The sequence below is a fragment of the Mus caroli genome, chromosome 11 (assembly GCF_900094665.2).
Source record: "Mus caroli chromosome 11, CAROLI_EIJ_v1.1, whole genome shotgun sequence".
Taxonomy (NCBI): Eukaryota; Metazoa; Chordata; class Mammalia; order Rodentia; family Muridae; genus Mus; species Mus caroli.
In genome coordinates this window covers 86090625-86101913 of record NC_034580.1, presented here as the reverse complement: position 1 = coordinate 86101913, position 11289 = coordinate 86090625, and positions in this window count along the sequence as shown.

Here is an 11289-nt window from a genome sequence, read left to right as displayed (position 1 = left end):
ATCTCAGGGTTGTTTTGATTTGCATTTCCCTGATGATTAAGGATGTTGAACATTTTTTCAGGTGCTTCTCTGCCATTCGGTATTCCTCAGGTGAGATGGTAAAAAAAAAAAAAAAAAAAAAAGATGACTCATTATTTTTGGGTCTTCAGTGCAGTTGTAATTATTGAGGTCCTATAACTAAAGATGATCATATTCTCAAATCTCTTGGATTTGTGAGTCTAATTGCCCCTTCTTGTTTACATACAACCTCATATCTGTTCTGTTTACCTTGAAATATTTTCAAATTTCTATTACACATAATTATATTTTAGCATGCAACTCATTTCTTAAATTGACACCACAGAGTTATATCTTTGTCCTTCATATTCTCGAAAGAAAGTACCAATCCCTGCTAAGATTTTTGTGGAAATAAATGTCTATACTAATTTGGTGAACTACTGGTAACAGTTGAATGACTATGGAAGAACTTTCCACCACTCCAGGAACAAGTCAAGGTAATTACGCCACATGTGTGATGTTTCTGTTCTCTGGTGCACTTTTCCTAAAAGTAAAACTCTTCTTGCAATGTCAATATTCTTAAGGAGTCAGAACTTCAGCCTGGTTTCAGGAATAAAGGGCAGTAATTTCTCTTTGTCTATCTTAAGCCATATACGCTACTTAGCTATCCAAGCTAGAACAATAAATAAGCTAATAATATTTGCAATAAGTTAATAGTATTTTGTATATAAAATCCAATATCACACTAAAAACATAGGGGTATGGAGGACAGGAATGTGAAGAGAAAATTGAGCAGTTCTCATCTTATACACAAGATGCGAATAATTCCAATTTTATTTTAATGAGAAAAAGTCCAGTTTTTTATTCATAGGTAGCCAATAGTAGTATGAGTGGATAATCAAAATAACTTTCACAACACTGGATAGAATAAAATAAAATTTTGACCTATAGAAAGAATATGTAATATAGTATACATCAAAAGATATGATGATAGATAATTTACTTACAATAGCAAATAAATATATTAAGGTCATATGTTAAAAGAACACTGTTTTCATGGTCACAAAATCCACCCTTTTTCACATTTTGTGTTCATTAAATTTCCAATGATATGTGAGTGAATGCAGAGGTGACTGGTTCTCTCCATTAGGTGACATCATTAACTCTAACAGTATATCAGGCAAAGGGGGAAAAAAAAAAAAAACAGAAAATCTGATGGCCATTATCAATATCAGACCAGGTAGAATTGTACAGCAATAAACAACTCAGAAGGATAAGGTGATGTGCCTACTGTGCAAGAATAACAGAACATGAAAGTAAATGAAGCAAACTCTCAAAACAGAAAGGAAGCAAGAGCAAAGAACAGCCCACCTTATCAGATGTCTCCAAAGCAATGCCTGTACATGAAGTGCGTCAATAGTATCATCAATGATTCATCATGATAATCATTGGCTGCCTTCTGCTTACAGTTACAGAGCGAGAGATAGGTGGACAGAGTCACAACAGAGATAGAGACAGATTCCAAGAAGATGAATAGAGAGAAATAGAATGTGACTTGATAAAAATCCAGATTAAAGAGGAAACACTAGGGAAATTTCAAAAAGAAAAAGGATTACAGTAGGAAACTCTGAACAGGCGCATGCCAATGTAGTAGATGACTGCTTGGACTGATGAATTTCCAGAAAACACCCTTAAGAAGTGAAACAGAAATTCTGAGTATGACTGATAACATAAATTGAATCAGTATCTTTAAAATTCCCATAAGAAGATATTAATATTCATCAAAAAATTAATAAGGGGTTTTAATCCAAACATTATGAAGAACTTAACAATAATAAACAATCCAATTTTTAAAATGCCCAAAGACTTTCTGTAGCTTCCTCACCAAAAAAGGATATACAGGAGGAAAATAAATATATATTCATTTTTTTCATATCAAGGATATACACATTGAAACAGCACAAGATAGCACTACACACCAATTAGAATAGCTGGCCCTAAACCCTGCCTTGAACTGCTAGAGAGGAAGCAGAGTGACTGCTGGGATGTCAGCTTGCTGAGAACACTTTGGACAAATTAGCCAGGTCCTTACCAAACAAAGATAACTCTTCCCACGTGCTCCAGCAATCATGACACTTGCTATTTACAAAATTACTTTGAAAACTCAGGTCCATGGAAGAACCTGTGCATACACTTATATATATAGCAACTTTATTCATGATTGTTAAATTTTGGAAATACTGAAGATAGTCAGTGTTTCTCAGCCTGTGTGTCAAGACTCCTTTGACAAACCCTCTGTCTCCAAAATACTGACATTATAGTTCATAACAATAGCAAAATTAAAGTTATGAAGTAGCAACAAAAAATAATTTTATTGTTTGGGATCATCACAACATAAGGAACTGTATTGAGGGGTCTCAGCATTAAGAAGGTTGAGAGCTCCTGCTACAAGCTATCCAGGCAACTGGGTATTAAAAGGAAAAGAGCTAGCATGAGAAGAAAGACATGGAGAAGACAGAGAATTGCCTAGAGTACATGAGCATGGAGTCATATATTACACAGAGCTGTGAAGATGACAACCAGGAAGTGTTTGCAAGTGAAACAGTTAAACAGCATTCCTTTCAGTTTTAGGAAGAAATGAGGCTATGTTGTGTGGTACATTTTGATTGGCTTCCATCTGCATCTACCTGAAATTTTACTTAGGATACCCAAGATATAAGATACAGTTTGCTAAACACATGAAACTCAAGAAGAATGAAGACTGAAATGTGGACACTATGCCCCTCCTTAGAATTGGGAACAGAACACCCATGGAAGGAGTTACAGAGACAAAGTTTGGAGCTGTGACGAAAGGATGGACCATCTAGAGACTGCCATATCCAGGGATCCATCCCATAATCAGCATCCAAACGCTGACACCATTGCATTCACTAGCAAGATTTTGCTGAAAGGACCCAGATATAGCTGTCTCTTGTGAGACTATGCCGGGGCCTAGCAAACACAGAAGTAGATGCTCACAGTCAGCTATTGGATGGATCACAGGGCTCCCAATGGAGGAGCTAGAGAAAGTACCGAAGGAGCTGAAGGGATCCGCAACCCTATGGGTGGAACAACATGATGAACTAACCAGAACCCCAGAGCTCTTGTCTCTAGCTGCATATGTATCGAAAGATGGCCTAGTCAGCCATCACTGGAAAGAAAGGCCCATTGGACATGCAAACTTTATATGCCCCAGTACAGGGGAACGCCAGGGCCAAAAAAATGGGAATGGGTGGGTAGGGAAGTAGGGGGGAGGGTATGGGGGACTTTTGGGATAGCATTGGAAATGTAATTGAGGAAAATACGTAATAAAAAAAATTTTAAAAAAAAAAGAGTTTCTTCTTTTGAAACAAATCTCATCCATAGCCCTAGCCAGTCTTAAACATGTAATCCTCTTGGATAGGCCCCCAAGGTGCTAGTATTATAAATACTCGTATTATTTGTATAATACTTGCCATATTTATATTAAATATATATGTATATACATATACATATACATATACATATACATATACATATACATATACATATACATATATATGCCCTAGTTAGGGTTTTACTGTTGTGAACAGACACCATGACCAAGGCCACCCTTATAAGGACAATGGTTCATTGGAACTGACTTACAAGTTCAGAGGTTCACTTCATTATCATCACAGCAAGACAATGGCAGAATCCAGGCAGACATGGTTCAGGGGTAGCTGGGAGTTCTAAATCTTCATCTGAAGGCTGCTCAGAGAAAACTAGCTTACTGGCTTTTTCAGGCAGCTAGGAGGAAGCGCTTAAAGCCCACCACCACAATGACACACTTCCTCCAACAAAGCCACATCTGCTCCAACAAGACCACATCTCTGAATAGTGCCACTTCCTGGGCCAAGTATATTCAAAAACCACCATATGTGTATGTGTGTGTGTGTGTGTGTGTGTGTGCATGTATATAGTATGTATGTATGTATGTATGTATGTATGTATGTATAATATTTGTCATATTTATATTAAAGAACAGAAAACCTCACCAGTCTGTGCTCCAAATCCGAAAAGCAAAGATACAGGTTTTGTAAGTGTGTGTGTGTGTGTGTGTGTGTGTGTGTGTGTGTACATGCATATGCTGTTACTGTCCATCATTTGATTTAAAAAGAGTTGTGGTATAGTTACAAAACTTGATCCTAGGCAATCATCTTTTTTGTTGTTGAACAAGTTTGGCTGCTGACAGAATGATACTTGAGCTGCTGGGACTATCTGACTATCTGATAATATCCCAACAAAGCCTGTGGAAGCCAGCACACCTTCAACTATTTAGCATTCCATTAGAAAAGGAAAGATTTTTAAAGCTCTTGTCTGTCTTGGTGATCTGCATCTATACAACAGCCCCTTATACAATCCCCCTGAACAACAGATGTCCCGAAACACAACTATGGTTTTGTTTTATGGTTTGACACGGACTTTATTCTTTTAAATAAGAATTTGGACCTACAGTCTGAGTAAATGGCCCTGAATTCTACAAGTATGTAAATGCAGACATGAAAGCTAAATAGCTCAGGATTTCTCACCACTGCCTTTTTTTAGTGTCAGAAAAAAGGTGTGGCATGTTCTTGATGTTTTTTGCACTAATAATAGTTTTATAGACATGGCACTACATGGCTTTTATGATGTTGTCTTTATTTTGTTAAGTCACTTTATATAAAATACTAGTAGAACATTTGATTTCTTCACACATGAACTCGGTGTTAAGGACTATGTTTAGTTTTTAGGACATAGTTTTATATCCAAGAGCTGCCAATGAAAAGCAGCCCAAGCAATAGAATAAAATGTACACAATGTATACATTATAGAGTATTAGACCCATCTTTTACGTTTCAAATGAGACATTACTAATTCCAGGCACCCTTGTCTAATATTCCAATGGAGTCCTACAATTAGCCTACAAAGAATTATAATGTGGATTGTGATTTCTGTGTTTTTATAATCATATTTGTAATTATACTTAATATTTTATTTTCAGAGACCACAGTAATTATACAATGTGGCAAGATTGCCAATACAGATAAGGTAGTAAAAAAATTAAAATAGATTTGAAATACTAAAACAGGGAAAGAAAATCTGTGTACAACCAGTGATCTCACTCACTCGAGCACTCTCTCTCATCTCTCTCTCTTCTTTCTGTATGTACAAATGCATGATTAAAGACAAAGGCACAAACTAGAACAAATGGATCTGTTGCTGGGGCAACCGCAATCCCATATGCTTTGTTAGAACCCAAAAAACAATAGAAAGATCCTTGGAATTTCTACTTCAACTTCTTCATTGAAATCATTTCCTGAGCTATGATGAATCAGAAAATGAACCATTTGGTTGCTATCTGATTATAGAATATGGAGGATGCTATTTGGTTTTATTTTGTCCTTCAAAGAGATGATCTAAGTAGAAACCAGCAGAGGGAGAATAATGAGCCAATACATAAAATGAAGAACAGATTTAAAAAAAAAAAAAAAAGAAGAAACAAATAATAGCACGTGGTTTAAAACATACATATCAAACATATATATTAGAAAGATCCATATATAGTCACACAAATGCAACTGGAAAAGAATAGATAAATACTCTTCAGTTGATTTAGCAAAATAGTATTTGGAGATTGCTTATGAAAAGTTTACCAAGCATGTGACATTCATACCTAGCATTTAAAAATAGTATTAAATAAGGATCTTCATATTCCTTCAAATAAAAACACGTAAGCAAGCCATATAGGTCTATAATCCAGAATTTAGAAGCTGAAAGAGCTGAGCCTCAAAGTATTCTGGTCTGTTTTCATTTTTAAAGTTTATTGTATGCAGTGTTATATAACAGGGTGTTAGTTCACATATAAACACTTTATTTCAATAAATAAATGTTTGTTCTAGTCAATATAATACATTTACTGGAAACTTACTTCATTAATACCTCCTATCACCATCTAAAGTTTGCACTTATGCTTTATTGATTTTTTTTGATTAATTTTAAGTTAACATACAAAGCATTGAATTCCTTCACTACATGCTCATCTATATCATCATACTTAGTTATAAAGCTTACTTTTTATGTGTGGGTTTTTAAAAATTGGCTCAATCTATATTACTTGTTTATTTTGTACTTTAATTCCATACTAAAAGTCAAGACTAATTAAGATGGTTTGGTCGAAAATACTAGTTACATAAAAGTATAATTGATGCACAGTTGGAGCAAGCATAAGCCAAAATATAAATGAACACAGACTAGGAAACACTTATCTTGTCCAAAGTAGTCTGCAGATACATGGATCATGGTTAGGAGAGTCACATGGCTCTGCATCCCAGGGCAGCCTCAGAGCTCTTGGCTTCTGTGGTAGAGTTGTATCTACCCTTCATATTTCTTTCCTTGGTCCCTAGGTCAGCATCTGTGGCATCACTCCCAAAGGATTTTTCTTCCCCCTTTCTTCTGTTCTTTTCTTCCCAGAAACATGCCAGCTATGACTGGGTATCAACAAGGGTCAAGTCTGAAGAATAAAGCCACAAGTCATTTGAACAAGGAAGGCTTCATATGAAAACTGAGGAGTGAAATGCAGTCACCTCCTAAAAGGAATGAGGACTCTAAGCCTGAATGAAAACTGTGCAGCAGATGCAGAAAGCAGCTATTACCTCTAGGGCGGAGGAAGAACAAAGAAGGGACTTAGTGATTCAGAGAGGCTTTGCACAGGCTGAGATTAAGATCCCAAAGGAAAAATGTATCTGGTACAGAATGCAGAGTCCAGCTTTCTGGAGAAACCCACATTTACTCATTACTAGAGCAGCAGCCTTCTCTGCAGTCAAGGGAAAGCTTGCTGGAAGGAGGAGGCTACAGGTAAGTTATGTGGATTCAGAGGTCAGTATTTCAATAACACATATGTGTATGCACATACATACAGATGCACTCATGACTGTATATCATTGTGCTGGCTGCCAAGGCAGACTGGATATAGGAAGAAGTTTCATAATTATACAAGGTCATTGAAAAATTATTATTCCAGGATCGTATAGTGTTAAAGACTATCATTCGGACCTGGGTGAGAAGTGAGGTCAGATACACTATACACTATTTCACTACCTCAAACCCAATTAGATGATCTCAAAACAAAAAAGCAATACATTAGTAGCAGTCACAGCCAATTTCATCAGGTCACAGATCTAAAAAACAAATAAAAATGATATTAGTTCTACAAGAAAAGGATTCCTGGAAAATAAAAGTATAACTTAGCCGGGCATGGTGGCACACGCATTTAATCCCAGCACTCTGGAGGCAGAGGCAGGCAGATTTCTGAGTTGGAGGCCAGCCTAGTCTACAGAGTGAGTTCCAGGACAGCCAGGGCTATACAAACCCTGTCTCAAAACAAACAAACAAACAAACAAACAAACAAACAAAAAGTGTAACAGTACTTTTGAGTATGAATAGGAAAACATAGATTCTTCAAAAATGAGGAAAAAATGAGAAAAATATATTTATATATGTATTTATTTATTAAATTCATTAACTATCAAATCAAATATGTATTAATAACAATATAATATATCATCTTAATAACATGTTATTATTATATGATTTACAGTATATTACCTTTAAAATATTGACATAAGTATAATATTAATATGTTATATATATACATTAATATTTTAAATAAATTAAATATAAAATATATGTATTCTTTTATTTGAAATCTGTATTCTTTTGAAAAGGTTTTAAGGAAAGAAAGAGATCCAGAAACTATTTTTAATTGTTTAAGTCATTAAAAACAACCACTTTTTAGGCAAACAAAAACCTTATAGCAAAAGCATAGAGTTAGAGAGATACAGCCTATTTGAAAGCTGTGTGACAAAGATCACTACCATGTGTTTGTATGGTAGTTTGAATGGGTATGGTTCCCATAGATTCATGTGTTTGAATGCTTGCCTATCGGGAATGACACTATCAGGAGGCTTAGCCTTGTTGGAATAGGTGTGGCCTTGTTGGAGGAAGTGTGTCACAGTGGAGGTGGGGCTTTGAGGTCTCCTGTGCTCAGACTCTGCCCAGTGTGGCACACAGTCTCCTCCTTGCTGCCAGTCAATCAGGATATAGAACTCTTTGCTCCACTAGTACCATGTCTGCCTGCATGCTGCCTTCCCACCTTGATGACAATGTACTAAACCTCTGAAACTGTAAGCCAGCCCCAGTTAAATGTTTTTCTTTATAAGAGTTGCCTCGGGTCATGTTGTGTCTTCACACTAATGAAACCTTAACTAAGATTGTTTGCAACAAAAAAGAAAACGAAAAAGAAAATTTTTTTGCAGAGTAATTAAAGAGAAAAAAATAAAAAAAGCAAGTGATTGTAGAGGAAGCCATAAAAAAAAAAGGGAAATACATAAGAACCAGTGAGGATGGAGGACACCAAGGAAGCAAGGCCTTCTAGACATAACAGGGCTGGCCCACCAAGCTCACAGAGACTGTGGCAGCATGCATAGGGCCTGCACAGATCCTAGCCAGAGGGAATCCCAGTGTTGGGAGGGAAAGGGGATTGAGCCCCCTTCTCTAAGTTTGTTCTTTAACAAACACTTGCTGGAAATACTGGCATTCTCCAATGGAGTCTCACTGGATATACATTATCTAAGCGTAGGCCTCATGTCCTGCAGTACATGACCTACATAGAAAGGGCTCAATGATATTTTTGGATGTTGGTTTGGTTTGGTTTAGCTTGGTTTTTTTTGTTTTTGTTTGTTTCTATTTTTGTTTGATTTGGTTTTGTTGTTATTATATTTCTCATAATACTGCATGTGGGCACTGTTTTATCCTACAGGTTTTTACTTACACGCCCTGGTTCCTGATTGTGGATTTTAATGACGTTTTTGTGTGTGCAAGTGTGTATGTGTCTGACTCTGCTCTGTAGGCTTCTTGTCCATTTTCTTTGATTCTTTTTTTGTCTCTTTTATTGTTTGTTTGTCCTAATTATGGTTTGTTTGTTTGTTTTTAGTTGCCTTTTTTTTTAAATGAGAGAAAGAAAGAAAGGGCACAGAGTTGGATCAGGAGGGAGGTAGGGAGAATCTGGGAAGAGTTGGAAACTGTGATCAGAATACATAGTATGAAAAAATAAATATAAATTACATTATAAATGTTCCTTCTGACTGCAAAATCAGAGCAACCTATGAGTGTAAGGAAGTAGGAAAATAGATCTGCTATGAAGAAGAGCATTTTTCAACAGCTTTCAAATAGCCTGAGACTACCAATCATAATTTTTAATGCAACTACTTCAGCCTAGCCTCTGAGAAGTTCGGAATTTGTAATATACAAATACATATGTATTTATATGTTAACATCTCTGTATGTCCTGTGTTAAATGCATATTAGAGGTTATGAAAGCAGTACTTTATTAATAAAAACTTAGAGTATGTACATACCCATCATTATAGGAATGACTGTCTAAATTTGGGTGATTTCCAATATGGAATATGATGTAGTCCAAACAAGCCATGTTTTTAGATTTAAAATTTTTTATCACATTTAGTTAGTTAGTTAGTTAGTTAGTTAGTTAGTTAGCTAGTGTGGGGGTGCTGGTGAAAGTCAGAGGACAACTTCTGCAGTGTGACTTTTGAGGGTCAAACTCACATCATGAGGCTTGGAAGCAAGCAGCTTTTCCCATTGAGCCATCTCACCAGCCTATAAATGAGCGATATTTTAAAATGTTACTTTGAAGTATATTCACACAATAAGCTAAAGTGAAAATGTTTTAGAATAAAATTTTATTATGTTTTTATAACACAATTCCATAATTATAGGATTGGTATAGACTTGCATAAATAAGTTAAAATGAAAAGAACTTTAAGTATCATTTTTTGGTATTGTTGTTGTTGTTTGTTTTTGTTGTTGTTGGGGGGTTGTTTTGTTTTGTTTTGTTTTGTTGAGACAGGGTTTCTCTGTGTAGGGCTGGTTGTCCTGAGATTGTTCTGTAGATCAGGCTGGTCTCCAAATACAGAAATCTGCCTGCCTCTGCCTCCCACTGCCTGGCTAGTGTGTAATATTTTTAACTGAACGGGAAAAAGTGGAGCTTGGGTGAGAACAAGTTGACTTTAATTTAAACATTTCTGGAATGTTTAAATCATTATAGCAAGCATGCATTTCTCTTATCATTTAAATAATTCATATTTAATAAATATGCTTCAATCAGCACAGACTTATGAATCTTTTTCTCTTTTGCTAATGGCTAAGGAAGAAGAGAGCCAATTAATTTTGTAAGATAACTTTTACCTTAGGCCTGGTGGTGAGGAAAGTCCTTTCTTTCCAGTGTTACATAAAGTCTGTGGGAGGTGTACTACCAGAGCACAGCAGAGAGTGTGGCAGTCTTGGGAAGAGAAGTGGGCAGTGTAAAGGCTTGAAGGAGGGATACAGCTGAACAGAGTTGAAAGACAGGTTTCTAAGCAGAAGTGGAGTAGGCAGTGGGTTCTATTTTAATGCTTCATTCACAAGAAATAGTTTAAGCAAGATTGAAAAAAGAAAAACTGTGAAAAAACCCTTCACCCTTCAGAACACAGTTGAAGGATAAGAAGATACCATCTGTCTCATGTACTGTCACAGGAAATTAATCTCCTAGGGTATTAGCGAGTTCTGATATCTATATCAAACTCTTTGAGAAATAACTGGTCAGAGTGACTCTACATGGTATAATATAAAGCTCAACTAAGCTATAAACACCAACAGTAGAGTCAGCCTGAAGATTCTGCATGTTTCTGGATATTCCATAGGCAATCAAAATTATTGGCAATTAATAGCAGCATCTGAGGAGTAGCCTTCCTTTGGTGGTAGCAAGATGAAGAGAAGGATGTGTCCAGGGAGAGGCTTAGCCATGATTCAATATCTCAAAGTGCCAAGTATACAACAGTGTAAAATAGTTATTGGACAACTCCAAGATTCACATTAGTATTATTACATTTTCCTTTAATAGATAAAAAGTTTAGACAATAAATTGTCCCATGCATTTGTAAATTCAAACAAATTATTCTAAGATCAAACTCGTTGTATAGGGCTTATTTAGATAGGTGATGATAATGTCAAAAGCTTTTCCACTTAAATGTCCATTTAAAAGCCTGCTGTTCAACTTAAAAGAATGTTGCCATTGGATGCTGTGATTTGAATGTGAAACATCCCCACAGCTCCATGTATTTCAACATTTGGTTCCCAGCAGGAGATGTAAGTTTAAACACTGTAGAACCTTTAGGACAAGTGGTTTAGCTAGCAGAA